Raw genomic sequence first — 18,064 nt, 5'->3', positions numbered from 1 at the left:
AGATAACAAGCATTCCTGAACTTAAACTATGCTGCAGATCTATGGCAATCTTTATATTAAATCATGCCAACAAGAATTTGTGCATTCTTTCAATTTACTTTCTCCTTATAATTTGGACAAAAAACAATTTTTAACAACCAAGGATCCAATGGTTTTCACAGTTCTAAATGTCTTATTGTAAATACAAAATGTTATAGCATTTCCTTTCCCTCTATTCTTCTCTCCACCGAACATTGGCTTTCCACTGCATCACAGAGCAAACAGGTACAGTAATTGTAAGGGTATAAAGAATGTTTGAGAAATTACATTGTCCGGAGGGGCTGCAGGACTGTCAGAGGAGTGAGGAGGTACCAGCTTCCCAAGCATAAATGAAAAAAAGGTGTCCAACCAAGTAATACTCCACATTCTACAAGTCACACAACCTCTGCCTTTGGTCAATAGAAACTGTATCCTACTCACCGGCCTCAGAAAATATACTTCAATTTGGTAACCTGCTGTTATCAGATGAACAAAAATGAACCAAGTGCATAAACATCTAATATGTTGTTTTAGGATAACTGGCAAGTGTGCAAAACCCAGTTAAAAATTCTACACTACAACTCAGGGAGAGTGATAGATTAACATTTGGAAGGTGAAGGTTTGCACACTGGCCATATGTTTCAGGGACACGAATGAAGCAAAATCCTGACTTTCTATGAGTAATAGGGATCCTTGTAAATTACTTTGGAAAGCACACATCACGAGGTGAAAGATATCAATGAAAACTGTGCGCAACTAGTTCAAAATTGTCAAACTCATTCAGAGAGCTTTGAGGATGCCAAGTATGGGGAATGAAAATGTCACAATGCCACAGTATTATTGGGATAGATTGTCTCATGGTTTGGATATGAGTTGGAACTGTGTTTCAAGGATTTAATCTCTTGGATTGAGGACAATTTGATGTTGACACTTGTGCATTTGTTCAGAGTTTTATAGACTTTACAAGTGGAAGAAGGTAAACTATATTGGATATCACATGTCATTTGTCTGTATATGAGGTGTCTAGAAACACTTTTGATCATAATACGTTTCAGGATCATAAAAAGTACCATCTAGTCTCAGATCAAATGTTGGAGAGTAAGTGTTGGATAAATGTTAGAGAACACCAACTCCTTCAACAAGTTTCTCCTGGTCTGAATTGATAACAGCCTATCAGTTACGACGTTGCTGCTCTCAAGAACTGCTTCCTTACATCTCTCATTGTTTTCGGAAGGCTCCGAAATATACTTTTCTTTTAGAGTGCAATGATACTATGGCTTTAAGAGGTATACTTTGTCCAAGCTTTTATTAGGAAGAAAGGTTGAGACAAAGGTACCAAGTAGTCTGCTCAAAGACAATAAGGTACAGGTTTTGAGGCCTTAAGGTTTTTGTTTTAAAGTTCGAACAATAGAAGCAGCCTCAATGGGTAGGGTCAAGCTCCCACTGAACCAGGATGTTTAGTTTTAGCTTTCTGCAGTTGCCAGGGTCTTGATGCTGGATGTAGAAGCTCTTATTACTCTCTCTGTTACAGCTTAAAACTGGGGTTTTCTTTCTGCTGCTAGAATTGCATGTGGGACAATCTATTTTACTGACTTCCCCTTTGCCAAGTGTGTGTTTATGGGATGTTACCATATTGGAACAGTTAATTTTATATACATACATACATACATACATATGTTGGTTTAGCATTTCAATCGAGGTGTAGTTAAGTCAATCATTTATGTTATTTTTTTATTTTGGCTGTACTTTAACTGTAGTGTAAAAATAAAAGTGTGTTTTGCTTAAAGTCAGGTGGTTTTACCAATTGAATTGCACCTGGAACACAATGCTGTACACTTAGCTTTAAAATAAGAAATGTTAGTGTCTAGGCTATTTTTAAAATATATTTTGAGGGGGTATGATCTGGCTCATAACAATATTTTTAACCCCCTCATAAACATTTTGTTTCCCTATCCCATGGCATTATTTGAAAAAGAGTAGGAAGGTTTTCCCCTGACCACTTATTCCTTAACCATTAGATTACTGGATATTTATCTCCTGAATGTTTGTGGGTTCTTGCTGTGCAGAAATTAGCTGCCATATTTTTCTCCATAGCAACACTGATTATAAAGTGAATCTTTGGCTGTGAAGCATTTTGGGATGCCTTGATATTGTAAAAGATATTATATAAATATGAGTTCGGTCGTATTTCACAAAATTTCCCCACAGACTACCCTTCATGACAATAGTCTTAAAATGGACCAGATTTTTAATAATTCACTGCTAAAAGTATAATATTTGGTAATGCATAGATTGACAACTTCACTTAGCACTCAAACTTGACATGATTTTTACTGAAAGTGCACCAGGTTACTCTTAGATTTATCAGCCTTTTATGGAACTGAAGACCTGCATTTTAGATTTGTTCAGCTGTATAATTGGACTCTCTTAATTTGTTCCAAACCATGATTTGATGAGATGAGTATTCCTGATTATGTTAAGACTCTAGTCAGACCGAATACTGTGAATAGTTTTGAGCCCCTAATCTATGGAAGGATGTACTAACCTTGGAAGGGGATGAGTGGAGGTTTATAAGGATGATCCCATGGATGATGGGCTTGGTGTCTGAGGATTGGTTGAGGATTCTATGTCTGTACTCATTGGAGTTTAAAAGGGGATCTCATTGAAGCTTACAAAATACTGAGAGGCCTGGATAAAATGGACGTGGAGAAGATGTTTCTACTAATAAGAGGGACTAGACCCAAGAGCACAGCCTCAGAATGAAGGGATAACCCTTTATAACTGAGATGAGGAGGAATTCCTTCAGCCAGAGGGTGGTTCATCTGCGGAACTCATTGCTACAGAAGGCTGTGGTGGCCAAGACATTGAATGTATTTAAGACAGCAATAGTTACAGTCTTGATTCATCAGGGGATCAAATGTTATAGGGAGAAGGCAAGAGAATGGGGTTGAAAAACATATCAGCATAAAGAAATGGTGGAGCAGACTCAATGGGCTGAATAGCCTAATTTTGCTCCTATGTCTTATGAAGCATGAAGATAAAAGACAACAGAATAGCACATCTCAACACAAAATATTGAAAATCTCTCTCTCTCTCTCTTTCATTCTCGCATCTGAGCAGGCTAAATCTTCCCTTGTGCAGTCTTGGCACTAAAAGACGACAGAATGCCAAATGGCACAAGGCCAGGATGATGCACAAAACCATCTTCCAACTGGATCCATATAATTGTGTCAATTACTGTAAAGCAGACACATTTTTCTTTTACTACATTCAAGTGGTTAATTTGAAAATCATTTTTTTTCGGGATGTGGGAAAGGTAGCATTAGTTTTTCCAAGAAATTGGCAATGGACATTCTTCTTGAGCTATTGAAGTTCTTATGACAATGGTACTTACACAATAATTTCAAGGAGATGTACTCTGTGCCCTGTAGATCATTTAGAATGCCAATATTGGAGAAGCTGAATATAGATAGATAGATGACATTGGCAGACTTAAACTGGAGCATCTCCATCTGGAAAGCAGGTATTTTGGATGCAGCAATCTTGCAAATTGCTGATGTTAATGATCAGTGCTAAGTGTATGTGTTTGGATCACATTCCTTTTAAAATAAATGGGTTAATCTCTGCATTAAAACAAAGGATGGAAGAAAGTTGCATAAATAGGAAAAGCATCTGTTGTGTAACCAAAAGCAATTTCTCAGCTCAAAAATCATGATGCTATAGTGGGAAGCAATGTGAAACAAGCCACATTACAAATACATTATTTTGTTGACAGACCATATCCATGATTTAAGATTATAGTAGTTTTCCATCTTATCTTTGTGCTCTCCAAAATGTAAGAATAGGTCACAATGGCAAAACAGTTGTTGTGCCTACTAATCCAGAAACTTGACCAATAGTTGCAAAAATTGTAGGTTCAAATTGTAAGACAACTTAATAATTTAAGTTTCAAAAATACCAATAACCATCTTCAATGGCACAGAATCAACTGTTCCATGACTGATCTTATGGATAATAATCACCACATTTACCTGGTCTGACACTTTACATGAATCCATCACATTCTCAAATTAATGTGGTTACTACTATCTGAGATGATCTAGCAAACTGTTCAAAATAAAAGCCAAACCTGTTTAGTTGTACCTAAGGATGAGTAGGCAGTAAAGAATAGCCTTGTAACATCCTGAGAATTTATTTTAAAATTACATAACATTCCAAAATTTTAACATCAATATGTTGAGATTTGTAGTAAATGTTGCTTGTTCCTATTAGTCAAAAGTTAAATTTGGCTCCCCAGAAACTAAATCACATACATGGTTTCTACTAGCTATTTCTAAAATTATCATTCTACTGCTGTGATATGGTCTAAACTAAATACAAGTCTAAAAATAATTGTTTATCAATAATTCTGTTGGCAGGAAAGGTTATCTAACAGCAGGATATGAATTATTTCTTTCTTCCAACTCCCTAGTCTTGTCATACTAAATTAAAGCAATCAGCATAAATAGAAAATCAAAAGTATACACTTGAACTAGTGGAGCAGAGCAGGAAGGAACAGCGTCCCAGTGTACTCTGTGGCCTGTGGGATGTAGAATCTTTACTGAAATATTGTATCAGTTATGAGCATGCTCCAAACCCACAACACAAGAAAATGTCAAGCCACCTTCTATCAAACAGCAGGCAAACAGGCGCACTGTTGGAGGATTTCTATTTGTCCTGTGCAGCTTTACAATGTTTCTTGAGCAATGTTAAAAAAGCAGGTTGCAGAATTCATTATCAATGGTAATGAATGCATAATAAAGAAATTTTCACAGATGTACGTCATTTGCATTAGCACACAGAGTGAAGGAACCGATTAGCAGGTTTCCAATGAAACAGTCGGACATTAAAAGACAATTAAATATCTTAGTGACAGAAATGCTACTGAGTAGTTTCAGAGGAAATGATTTGCTTTTGTTAAATACCATTGGGAAGATTCAGAAGTATACAGTGGCTACTAAATGGTACAAGGATGTGAGACAACCACGAATAGTAAAAGCTCATGTACCTAAAACAAAGGCTGACAGTTTCCCATGAATACCTACCTCCCTGAGGACACTAATTAGGTCAGCAGGATCCCACTGCAGTACACATTTACCACACCTTATCAGAAAGTGTGTGTTTGAGAGGGTGAATGGTTTATCGTAGCGAGTTGAATAAAATTACACTAGTTAGCACAGAAGTAGGGTCTTTCTGCATGTAATGACAGTGAAAGCGCAGTGGGACATGAACTTTTTATTGCCTAAACTACAAGTACACTCAGCACTCCATTCATTGGGATACTGTAGACATTGTGGGCTCTTACTGGTAAATTCTAATACTTTCTGCTGCCAAATCTGAAAAATAGTTGTGAAATTGTTCAGACTATGTCTCAGTGATAAGGAGGGATTTTCTTCTCCCCTATTTGCATATTCTACCTGTGTCTGTATGGGTTTCCTCTGGGTGTTTCAGTTTCTTCTCATAGTCCAAAGATGAGCAAGTTAGGCAACTTGACCATGCTAAATTGTCCATAGCAACCATGAATGTGGATTAGCCATAGTAAATCCGGGGTTACGGGGATAAGCTGGGGGTGCTGGGTCTGGGTGGGATGCTCTTTGGAGTGTTGGGTAGAATCAATGGGCTGAATGGCCTCTTTCCACACCGTAGGAATTCTATTCTATTCTATTCAGTCCATTCACAGGAACCACTTTTGTTCTCTTACTTCCCCACCTGTATCTTCTCGATGCACACTGGAATTATTGACCCAATTCTCCTCTTAGCTCACAGAAACACTCTTGTCACATTTCTCCTGCTTCTTTTGCCTTTTCTTTCAAATTAGATTTGTGAAGTTGATGCTCCCAGGAAGTCCTCTGACTCTTTCAAAGCAGTTTTGGGCTTCAACACAATAGTGTTTTATTAGTGGAGCAAATGTTACTGTCCACTGTGTGCTTCCTTCCACCTCCAACATACAGAGGGCTCCCATCTTCTGGAGTATGGCAACATCAATCAACAACTTTGAAGGAGCAACGCTCAGAAAGCTAGTGTGCTTCCAATTAAATCTGTTGGACTATAACCTGGTGTTGTGTGATTTTTAACTCAATCATCAACAGGAGAGATTAGAGGGGGCATCAGTGTTGATTCCGTTTCACAGAAGAAGCCAGCTATATTGGGTAAAACTTTGACAACTGGCATTCATGTCATCATTATTGTATGGAAAATATTTCCATACAGGAAGACGGATTCCACACTGGATTAAAAAATCCAGATTCCAACTTTTGTGCACTGTGTTAGGATTATGAATGACCATCATGTCACTTTTACAGTGCAAGGGTTCTCAAATAAAAAAAACCCTAAATGGGTGCTTTTGTACCAGATTCAGCCACCTTTATTTTTATTGTGGCTAGATCTGGATTTCTCATTTGGTTCTATTTGGTCCATCTCATTATTACCTACACCATACTAATGACCTATATTAAATAAAACATGTTCTTATACAATGACATGAACCCAAATTTCCTTTCCAATGGTGTCAGCTGCTTTCTATACCTGTCCAAGTTGAATGTCCTGCCCATGGTAACTAAACAACAGAGTCTGACAAAGATCTTTCGAACCAAGAAATAAAGGGTAATATTGTCCGTGGTCCATTTCCTCACAGCCATCAATGAATTGTAAAATACAAAGTTCAGATTTTATGTATTTAATGTATGTATTGACAACTGGCTATTACATGAAATGGTACACACTAAACAGGACGTAAAAACAAAGAAAAAATTGTACTAGTGTTGACGTCCCAGGATTGATGGTCTGTTCATTTTACTGCTCAAGCATGCATTGCTTTCTGCCAAAAATGCTTCATTTAGATTAATTGCACTATTGCTTACTGAGCAGGTAGAGCTTAAAGTCAGCTTTTGGCTCAACACATGGACAACAGTATACATTTGTACCCACTCCAGGAGTTACAGGCAAAGGTTTGTTGTGAAGAGACTGTACATGCTCCTTATAGACACATCATGTGTATTGCCTTCCAATTGTTCCTCTTCTGCACGATTCACACCTTTTTTTTTGATGAAAGCAGATGGGATTTTTTTCAAAAAAAGCGTTGAACTACATTACTTTGTCATTTCATAAAATTATCATTCTTTACAAATTCTGCTCATGAACTGACTATTTTAACACACAAATGAAGATTGCCCATCGTTAACCTGAGCTATGATTAGCGAAAGCAAAAACATTCTGTAATCATCACCCAATGTGACAATTTAAAAGATTACTTGGTGCTGTGCTATAGCAACGTGCATGCAACATACTGAGAAAGGATACTAAGAGATTACATATGATAGGCTGCAATATATTTAAAGTGGGATTGCCAACAAAGGATAACATCTGCACATATTGTTACAGTCTGTAGACCATTTTCCTTTTCCAATTCACATCATGTGCCAGTCATGTGTTATGCTCTAACTGTAATAGCTCTACAAATGCAATATGTAATGCTCTCAGCACCATGTTAGCATGCCCTGGATAAATCAAACCACTTCCAATTGGTGGGCTCATTCTGGGTTTTCCTTTAAGTAAGCAACAGCTCCTCAACCTCTCCACTGACCTGTTCAAATACATCAACAGTAAATTATAAATGTTAATCTCATCCACAAACAATAAGCTAAATTCTGAAGGCAAAAAAAATGCAGATATCATGAATAATTGAACATTTTCTAATTAAAATGAATATCATGCTTTTAATTAATAAACTCTTCATTTTAAGCAATGTTTCCAATGTACACCTGATTTTTCATGACATTGAGTGCCACAGTGAGAAAGGGTATTCTGCTTTACAATGAGTGTGACCATAGGCATGTTACAGAAAGTAAGGTGACATTTACAGAAAATGTAAGTTAAATCCAAGATTTCTAGCAAAATAGAGACAGATACAATTAAGTTTCAGAGCCAGTCAGAAATAGAACAGAATTAAACTGAATGCATTGAGTGACAAGGCAGTTTCCTATTAATATTAATCGCTTACCTGCTTGACTCAAGTCAGGAATGAGATGGAATATTCACTGCTGGTTGGCTAAGAGTGGCTACAACAACACTGAGGAAGCTCAGCATTGTCCAAGAATAAGCAATTTGCTTGACTGGCACTTTTGCCACCAGCTGTAGTATCCATCCCCAGCACTACCGGCACCTTGTGGTGGCAGCATACATGATTGACAGGATCTACTGTAGAAACTTAGAAGGTTATTGCAACAACACCTCTTTCATGGATCACTATGAAGGACAAGAGCAGAACTGTCATAGGAACATTTTTATCCACAATTTTCTATTTAAATTGCACACCATCCTGATTGCACTTCATGTTCATTTACTGTGCTGAGACGGTGTTGCTACACTTCCTCTTTGAACTGTGAGCTATTGCAATGCTATTAGATAGGCAGTTTCATGATTTTGATTCAATGACAATTAAGGATACAAGCCCAAAAAAAGGATGATACATATATGTGACTTGGAGGTGTTGCTACGTATCGGTTGCCCTTGTCCTTTTAAGTGGTAGAAATTGCTGGTTTGGGAGCTGCTGTCAGATAAATCATGGCAAGTTTCTTGCTGCAGTACAACTTGTAAAAATGTGAAGTACTAGGAGAGGTTTAGAGTAGTAGATATAGTAGTGACCAAGGGGCCTTGTCCTGGATGGTGCTGAGCTTCTTCAGTTTTGTAACAGCTGGACGCACCATGATAAATTTGATTTGATTAATTATTGCCCCATGTACCCAGGTAAAGTGAAAATTTTTTTTTGCATGCAGTACAGGCAGATCAGACCATACAAAGTGCATAAGAGAATAAAACAGAGTGAGGAATACAATAGGAATACAATATAATGGCTGCAGAGAAAATGCACAAATAGCGGGTTCTATGCCTATGAAAGATAAATGGTACTTGTCATTTATCTGCATACTGCTCACACCTTGCTGCAAGTAGGCATGGATGGTGTTTACCTGAACTACAGCTGGTGTTTTTGCCAACTTCAAAACTAGGGAAAAGGAGAGGATTCTAAACTGAATAATGGGAGTAAGGGAGCAAATTTGGGGAGATGAGTTAAATCAAGGTCAAAGAGAAATTTATTAATATGGGAAAGATAAATCCGACATGGCACAAAGGTATAAAGTGTACGAACCCAAGGACCACCCAACAATCAATACTATAATTTCCAAAGAGAGCATAGGATAAAAACAGTGGCTGTGAATCTGAATGCACATAATATTCAATCAAAATAGACACGCTGAGAGTGAAAATTGAAATGAATAAGTATGAAGTGGTAGCCATTTCAAAGACAAACTTGCAGGATGGTATGAATTGGGTCCTGACGTTTGAAGGGTCAGGGTGTTTTAAATGACAGGAAAGTAGGAAAGGGTGGGGATTGACTTTGTTAATTAGTGATGGCGTTAACACAGTCAAGAAGAAAATGTTAACAAAGTATGTGATGGTCATTTGAAAATGAGATTGGAGAATTAATAATATAAGATAAAGAAATGGCAGATGAAATGAACAGGTATTTTACATCATGTTTCACTATAGAGGAGACAAGAACATCCCTAAAGCAATGGTACATCATAGAATGGAAGGGAAGGAGGAAATCAGGAAAATCATGAGCACCAGACAGACATGCTGTACTTCATAAATTGTTGGAGCTGTAGGTTAACAAGTAACCTGGTCCTCACAGACTTCATTCTGGGGTGTTAAAAGAAGTGGATGGTGCGATAGTTGATGAAATGATTTTAATTTCTAAAATTTTCATAATTCGGAGACAGTCACATTAGTCGAGAACATGATGAATGTAACTCCTTTATCCAAAAATGGAGGGAGTCAGAAAGGAGGAAACCAGTGGGGTTCCCTCGTTATCGGAGCTGGGACTACAATTACTTACAATATATGTTAATAACTTGGAGGGAGGAAGTGAACGTACTATAGCCAAATTTACAGCTGACACAAAGATTGGTGGAAAGGCAAGTTGCAAGATAAATACAAACTGTTTATAGATAGATACTCTTAGGTTCAGTAAATGGACTAAAAGTTGGCAAATGAAGTATAATGTGGGAAAATGTGATGTTCATTTTGGGAGGGAGGTCAACAGAACTGAATATTATTTAAATGGAGAAAAACTGTAGAAAGCTGCAAAACAAAGGGATATGGGGGTACTTACACACGAAAGATAGAAAACTAGCACACACGTGCAGCAGGAAAACGGGAAAGCTAATGGAATGTTAGTCCTTACTTCAAGGGGATTGGAGTTTAAGAGCAAAGAAGTCTTACTGCAAATGTACAAAGTGCTGGTGAGACTACATCTGCAGTACTGGGAGCAAAGATATTGTTTCATTTGAGACAGTTCAAAGAGGGTTCATGAGATGATACCTGGTATGGGGGAATTGTCTTATGAGCAAAGGCTAAGCATTTTGGGTCTCTACTTACTGGAGTTTAGAAGAATGAGAGGTGATCTCATTGAAACATATAGGATTCTGAAGGGACATAGTCTCAGAATAAAGGGACACTAATTTAAGACTGAGATGAGGAGGAATTTCTTCTCTCAGAGCATTGTGAGTCTTTGGAACTCCTTGTCATAGACTCACCACGGAAACAGACCCTTCAATCTAACCCGTCCATGCCGACCAGATGCCGACCCAATCTAATCTCACCTGCCAGCACTCGGCCCATATCTCTCCAATCCCTTCCTATTTGTATACCCATCCAGATGCCTTTTAAATGATGTAATTGTCCCAGCCTCCACCTGTGTATAATGCAGAAGATGCAGGATCAGTTCATTCCGAAAAGGAAGAAAGATCCCAGGAGGAGACATGGGCGGCCGTGGCTGACAAGGGAAGTAAAGAAACATATAAGGTTAAAAGAGAAAAAGTATAACTTAGCGAAGATAAGCGGGAAAACGGAGGACTGGGAAGCTTTTAAAGAACAACAGAGGATTAGTAAGAAGGAAATACGCAGAGAAAAAATGAGGTACGAAGGTAAACTGGCCAAGAATATAAAGAAGGATAGTAAAAGCTTTTTTAGGTATGTCCAAGGCAAAAAAATGGTTAGGACAAAAATTGGGCCCTTGAAGACAGAAGCAGGGGAATATATTACTGGGAACGAAGAAATGGCAGAGGAATTAAATGGGTACTTCAGATCTGTGTTCACTGGGGAAGACACAAGCAATCTCCCTGAGGTAACAGTGGCTGAAGGACCTGAACTTAAGGGAATTTCTATTTGCCAGGATTTGGTGTTGGAGAGACTGTTAGGTCTGAAGGTCGATAAGTCTCCGGGACCTGATGGCCTGCATCCCAGGGTACTGAAGGAGGTGGCTCGGGAAATCGTGGATGCGCTGGTGATTATTTTCCAGAGTTCAATAGAATCGGGGTTGGTTCCTGAGGATTGGAGGGCGGCTAATGTTGTGCCACTTTTTAAGAAGGGTGGGCGGGAGAAAGCAGGAAATTATAGACCAGTTAGTCTGACCTCAGTGGTGGGAAAGATGCTGGAGTCTATTATAAAGGATGAAATTACGGCACATCTGGATAATAGTAACAGGATAGGACAGAGTCAGCATGGATTTATGAAGGGGAAATCATGCTTGACTAATCTTCTTGAATTTTTTGAGGATGTAACTCGGAAGATGGACGAGGGAGATCCAGTGGATGTACTGTACCTGGACTTTCAGAAAGCTTTTGATAAAGTCCCACACAAGAGGTTAGTGAGTAAAATTAGGGCGCACGGGATTGGGGGCAAAGTACTAGATTGGATAGAGAATTGGTTGGCTAATAGGAAACAAAGGATAGTGATTAACGGCTCCATTTCGAAATGGCAGGCAGTGACCAGTGGGGTACCGCAGGGATCCGTGCTGGGACCGCAGCATTTTACAATATATGTAAATGATATAGAAGATGGTATCAGCAATAACATGAGCAAATTTGCTGATGACACAAAGCTAGGTGGTAGGGTGAAATGTGATGAGGATGTTAGGGGATTACAGGGTGACCTGGACAAGTTAGGTGAGTGGGCAGATGCATGGCAGATGCAGTTTAATGTGGATAAATGTCTGGTTATCCACTTTGGTGGCAAGAACAGGAAGGCAGATTACTACCTCAATGGTATCAAATTAGGTAAAGGGGCTGTTCAGAGAGATCTGGGTGTTCTTGTCCACCAGTCAATGAAGGCAAGCATGCAGGTACAGCAGGTCGTGAAGAAGGCTAATAGCATGCTGGCCTTCATAACAAGAGGGATTGAGTTTAGAAGCAAAGAGGTGCTTCTGTAGCTGTACAGGGCCCTGGTGAGACCACACCTGGAGTACTGTGTACAGTTCTGGTCTCCAAATTTGAGGAAAGACATTCTGACTATTGAGGGAGTGCAGCGTAGGTTCACGAGGTCAATTCCTGGAATGGCAGGATTGCCTTACACGGAAAGACTGAAGCGACTGGGCTTGTATACCCTTGAGTTTAGAAGACTGAGAGGGGATCTGATTGAAACGTATAGGCTTATGAAAGGACTGGACACTCTGGCAGGAGGGAACATATTTCCGTTGATGGGGGAGTGCCGAACCAGAGGACACAACTTAAAAATACGGGGTAGACCATTTAGGACAGAGATGAGGAGAAACTACTTCACCCAGAGAGTGGTGGCTGTGTGGAATGCTCTGCCCCAGAGGGCAGTGGAGGCCCAGTCTCTGGATTCTTTTAAGAAAGAATTGGATAGAGCTCTTAAAGATAGTGGAGTCAAGGGGTATGGAGATAAGGCTGGAACAGGATACTGATTAGGAATGATCAGCCATGATCATATTGAATGGCGGTGCAGGCTCGAAGGGCAGAATGGCCTACTCCTGCATCTATTGTCTATTGTCTATTTCCTCTGGCAGCCCATTCCATACACATACTACAGTCTGTGTGAAAAAGTTGCTCCTAAGGTCTCTTTTATATCATTCCCCTCTCACCCTAAACCTATGCCCTCTAGTTCTGGATCCCCCAACCCAGGGAAGAGTCCTGGTCTATTTATCCTATCCATGCCCCTCGTGATATTATAAACCTCTAAGGTCACCTCTCAGCCTCAGACACTCCAGGGAAAACAGTCTATTCAACCTCTCCCTATAGCTCAAATCTATCATGGAGAAATGTTAGATGCTATTGTTAAGATATTATAAGAAGGCATTTGGATAAGTTCCTGGTAATCAGGCAGAGTCAGCTTGGTTTTGTGGAAGGGAAATCATGTTTGACCAATCTGTTGGAGTTTTTTGAGGAGGTAACATGTGCTCTGAAAAGAGAGGAATCAGTGAATGTGCTATGCTCAGAGGCCTTTGATATGGTGTCACATCAAAGGTTGTGTAGAAATACAAATTCATGGTATAGTGAGTAGATTATTACCCTGGCTAGAAGATGAACTGGTGAACAGAAAGCAGGGAGTAGGTATAAATGGGTCTTTTCTAGGTGAAAAGGTGCAGCAAATGATGTGCCACCGGACTGGTGCTGGAATCTTAACTTTCTATAATTTATATGCATGGCTTAGATGAAGGGAAAGAAGGTATTGTTGCCTTTACGGGTTGGGAATGGAGAACAAGAATCAGGATGTCATGTTGCAGCTTTGTAAGATTTTGGTTAGGCCACACTTCGAGTATTACATTCAGTTCTGGTCGCCACATTTCAGGAAAGATGTGGAAACTTCGGAGAGGGTGCAGAAGAGGTTTATCAGGATGCTGCCTAGATTAGAGGGTATAAACTATAAGGAGAGGCTAGAAAAACTCGGGTTGCTTTCTCTGGAGCAGCGGAGGCTGAAGGGAGACTTGAAAAAAGTCTATAAAATTATAAGATTATAATTATAATTTATAAAATTATAAGTCTATAAGATGCCTAGATAGGTTTGATGGTTAGAATCTTTTTCCCAAAGTTGAATTGTTTACTAATAGGCAGAATGCATTTAAGATGAGAGGGGGGAAGTTTAAAGGAGATGTGAGAGGCAAGCTTTTTACTTAGAGAGTAGCAGGAGTCTGCAATGCACTGCCTGGGGTGGTAATGGAAGCAAATATGATTGGAGAGTTTAAGGGACTTTTAGGTAAGCACATAAACATGCAAGAAATGAGGGATATGGACCAAGGGCAGGCAGAACAGATTAGTTTAATTTAGTGTCATGAAGAGGACACACGGAGGTTAAAGAAAAATAGTGATAGGTTAAGTGAGAGGGCCAAGATGTGGCATATGGAATATAATGTGAAAAAAGTGAAATTGGTTATTTTGGCAGTTGATCTAAATGATGAGAGACTGCAGAACTCTGAGATGCAGAGTGATCTGGGTGTCCTCATGCATGAATTGCAAAAGATTAATATGCACATACAGCAAGTAATTGGGAAAACTAATAGAATGTTATCATTTATCATCAGGGAAATTGAATACAAGATTCAAGAAGTTATGCTTCAGTTATATGAGGCACAGGTGAGACCACATCTGGAGTACCTTGCATAGCATTGTTCATCTCATTTAAGGAAGAATATAAATGCATTGGAGGCTGTTCAGAGAACGTTTACAAGGCTAACACTTGGAATGAGTAGTTTGTCTTTTGAAGAAAGCTTGGACAGGCTAGGTCTATATCCACTGAAGTTTCAAACAGTAAGAGGTGATTTGACTGAAGCATATGACATCCTGAATGGTCTTAACAGGGTAGATGTGGAGAAGATGTCTCCTCTTATGGAAGAAACAGAACTGTGAGTCACTCTAAACATCAGGGGTTGCCCATTTAAAACAGAGATTAGGTGAATTGTTCTTTATTAAGCAAGGGGTTGAAAGGTTATCTGGGATTGGCAGGAATGTGGATTTGAAGTTGCAATCAGATCAGAGTTGACATTATTACATGGTAGAGCAAGCTTAAGAGACTGATTTGTATGTTCAGATGGATCGATACATAAAGGTTCCTTACAAACTATAATGGATTGCTCAAAGCTGGTTGCATTACATTTGATGCTGCTGCCTCTGGATCTCAGCTTTTTCTTTGCACTTTACTGTAGTTAATAAAACCATCCTCTCTATTAAGAAATATTTTATGCACTTTCATATTTAATTCACAGCTGGAATGAATGAACTCTGTTTCTAATATAAGTTCTAAATTATAATCTAGAATAATCACACTGAAAATAATGAAACAAAATTGGTCATGCATTAACCATAATTTCTATTGTTATTAATTAGTCAAAATCTCATTAACACTAGAACAAGGAAAACGAAGTTGTCAGCATTTCTTAAAGGCAAATATTAACATACTTCCCGCACAAGGATTATTTGAGTTGATATTAGACCTGTGAATATGGCAAGTTACTCCAGTCAATACATTTACAGCGTTTGAATGACATGTAGTACAGACAATCAGCTTCGCTATTTGTCTATGCTACAATGACTTGAATGCAGCTGTAGTTCAGTACAATTTATAACACTGCCTTTAGATGGCACAAATCAGTTCAGCCCTGTACTGCTGCAATACACAAAAATTCCACGACTGAAAATGCTACCTCTTTAGATGTGCTACGATATCCACTGAAAATTTCTACTGAATTCGTGAAATTTTACAATACTACATGGAGAAGATAGAATAATTCATACATTAGTTTTCAGACCCAACTAATTTGATTTAGTTTATGAAATATTCTAACAAAGCTTTCTTTAACCTTTCAAGAATTGGAATGAAATTCTGTGTATTATAAAAAGTAAGGTTAAAAAAAATCCCAGCATCAAACTATGATGATATAAATAATATATTTGAATACTATGATAACCCAGTGGGGAAAAGCAGGGTGCAACTGAATCATATAGATAAGAAAGTCTGAGGTTTGGCTTCTCGTCTCTCCCAGGCAAAACTGGGACAATTAGAGGAGCATTCCAATTGATCAATGAAGGTGAAACATGTAAGCCAAGTTTCTTGCTACTGAAGGTAATAGAGAGCAGAAGTAAAAGAAAGTGTGAACAACTAGTATGTACAGATTAGGGTGAGATACAAAACTCCCCACTGACTGCATTAGCTGGCTGGCTTTTCAGACAAGGCATGGCCACTGAGTTATTCTACAGGAGATTTCAGTGGAAGTTCTCTCCAACTGGAACCTAATGTTCCATTCAGGAGAAGGAAGACACTGACAAAAAATGTTTTCAAACAAATTTACAAATCTGTTATACCTCATCTCAACTGAATTTCAATTTAAAAATGATCTGTAATGGATGACTTCAGTTTTGCGGGATGCTTCAGAATGTCTCCAGTTTCCAAAGTCAAACTCACAAAGAGTGAAAAAGCAATGTTCCCTATACCAAATTACTCATGCGTTTTTTTCTAAATTTGTTGTGTTAAATATAGTCAGACCTATCGGTGACATCTGCCTCAAGACAATAAACCAATGATTTTACACAACAGAACAACTGCTGAACTCCACAGCTCACTGAAGTCGGGTCTATTACCGACTAATATCATAGAAAACGTGTCCACTACCAGTGTTTTTCAGAAAAAAGGAATACCAAGAGATGGTTACTATCCATTCAGTTTTCTGTTTGTTTTGTTTCGAATTGAAGTCTAATAAAAGTTCATGCTATTCCGGAAGCGCTGATTCGTGGACTGTCATTTTACATTTAAATCAATTTCCAACTCTAAAGACGAAAAGTTTAAGGACAACTTTCAATTGCAATGCCTACGAATCAAAGCCCTTCTTTCCCACAGCCATCGCTTTTAACATTAAAAACTGCAGCAGCAAGACTGCAGCAAACAGGACAAGTTTGAGTTGATTCTTATTGCTGGGAGTTTAGGATTGTGGCAGCTGACTATCTGACTTCATCCTTCCGTCTCCTTAAATAACTGAAGGAGATCGAAGTCTTTCCTGGTATTTCCTCCAACTCGTTCCAAAAGCTGCATCCTTTGTGAAATGCTTGGATGTTTATCCTGTAAAGGTAGATGTAGAAACTTCGGTTGACAGCCAGCGACATTCCCCTTGAATCAGACACAGGAGCTGCCCTTTCATCAGATTCGGGATCAACCGCCTGAGTTCACAACGAGTTGGATTTTTAACATGCATTTCTCAGGGTCTGCAAATGTTCCTCATAAACTAATCTGCAGCGTTTAATTATAAATTGGATAGTATGCTTTGTGCGTGTGCAATTTTTTTCTATGGAAAAGACAACCTACAGGCTACTGTAAAACAAAACTCCAGCGGATTTCAGCAGTGAAAGAGTTAAATTAGGTTGAAAATAATCTTCTTACCTTTGTTGTGCACATTTCCAATCTCTTCTCCAGTGCCTTTTCACACGAGGTTTGTAAATCCTGGCCCTGAGAGTGAAGGGAGCACAGTGCAGTAGCTGTGTCCATATAACAGTCGGATTTTTTCCATGTGTTTACTGTATATGTGTGTCCTTACATATACCAAGTCATGTTAGCGTCGATGGAGAGGGAAGGGGGTTAGTCACAAATCCCTGCTACATCGGCTGCCCTTCTCCCCCTTGATAAGCAACCGCTGATCAGCCGGAGAGAGAGAGAGAGAGAGAACATTTCCTGTGAGCCGAGAGAGCAGTGTTCACCATCTGCATCTGTTTGTAGCACGGGTTACCGGCGTGGTCCCGGGGCCTCTCACTGTGCCATGTAAATCAGAAACCACTCAGCAGCTTGTTAGGGATGCCCATCTGTTAACTTAGCCGCTTGTCTGCTGATCTCTTTAAGCACAGCCACTGTAGGATTGTTTGCAGAACGCAGTCGGATCAGCTCAACCAAGACGTGTAATGCAATTCTTCAGCCTAGGGAATTATTTGATATAGGGAAGGATTGCTATATAGACATGTGGTAATCAAGCCTTGACAATACTGTAGCCCCAGCATTAAACTCCGAACAGACATGCCTGAACTCAGCTCTGTTAAAAAGCTGTAATTCTGATTTTGCTTCCTCCACACATTGGAACTAACTATAAATCACAAAACTAAGTCTCCCATGATGGCTCTTGGTCTCATTATAGTTCTCACCGGAAAGGAAAATTAACATTAAAATAAATAAATCC

At 39.0% G+C, this 18,064-nt stretch overlaps 1 protein-coding gene across 2 annotated transcripts in view; it reads right to left on the bottom strand.

The window, feature by feature from the left end:
- The window catches only part of LOC140467155 (alpha-1,3-mannosyl-glycoprotein 4-beta-N-acetylglucosaminyltransferase C-like), a 173,640-nt gene extending 155,842 nt beyond the window's left edge, over positions 1-17,798 (bottom strand). Inside the window, exon 1 of one of the 2 annotated variants that reach the window (XM_072563261.1) lies at positions 17,281-17,798. The gene's annotated coding sequence lies outside the window, so the exon portion shown is untranslated. The remainder of the gene's footprint in view (positions 1-17,280) is intronic. The other variant, XM_072563259.1, reaches the window with a different exon arrangement.
- Between the last annotated feature and the right edge of the window lie 266 nt (positions 17,799-18,064).

This window comes from Chiloscyllium punctatum, chromosome 45, assembly GCF_047496795.1.
Source record: "Chiloscyllium punctatum isolate Juve2018m chromosome 45, sChiPun1.3, whole genome shotgun sequence".
In the NCBI taxonomy this organism is placed as follows: domain Eukaryota; kingdom Metazoa; phylum Chordata; class Chondrichthyes; order Orectolobiformes; family Hemiscylliidae; genus Chiloscyllium; species Chiloscyllium punctatum.
The sequence above is the reverse complement of the archived record's forward strand: the minus strand, read 5'-3'. Positions and strand labels throughout refer to the sequence as shown.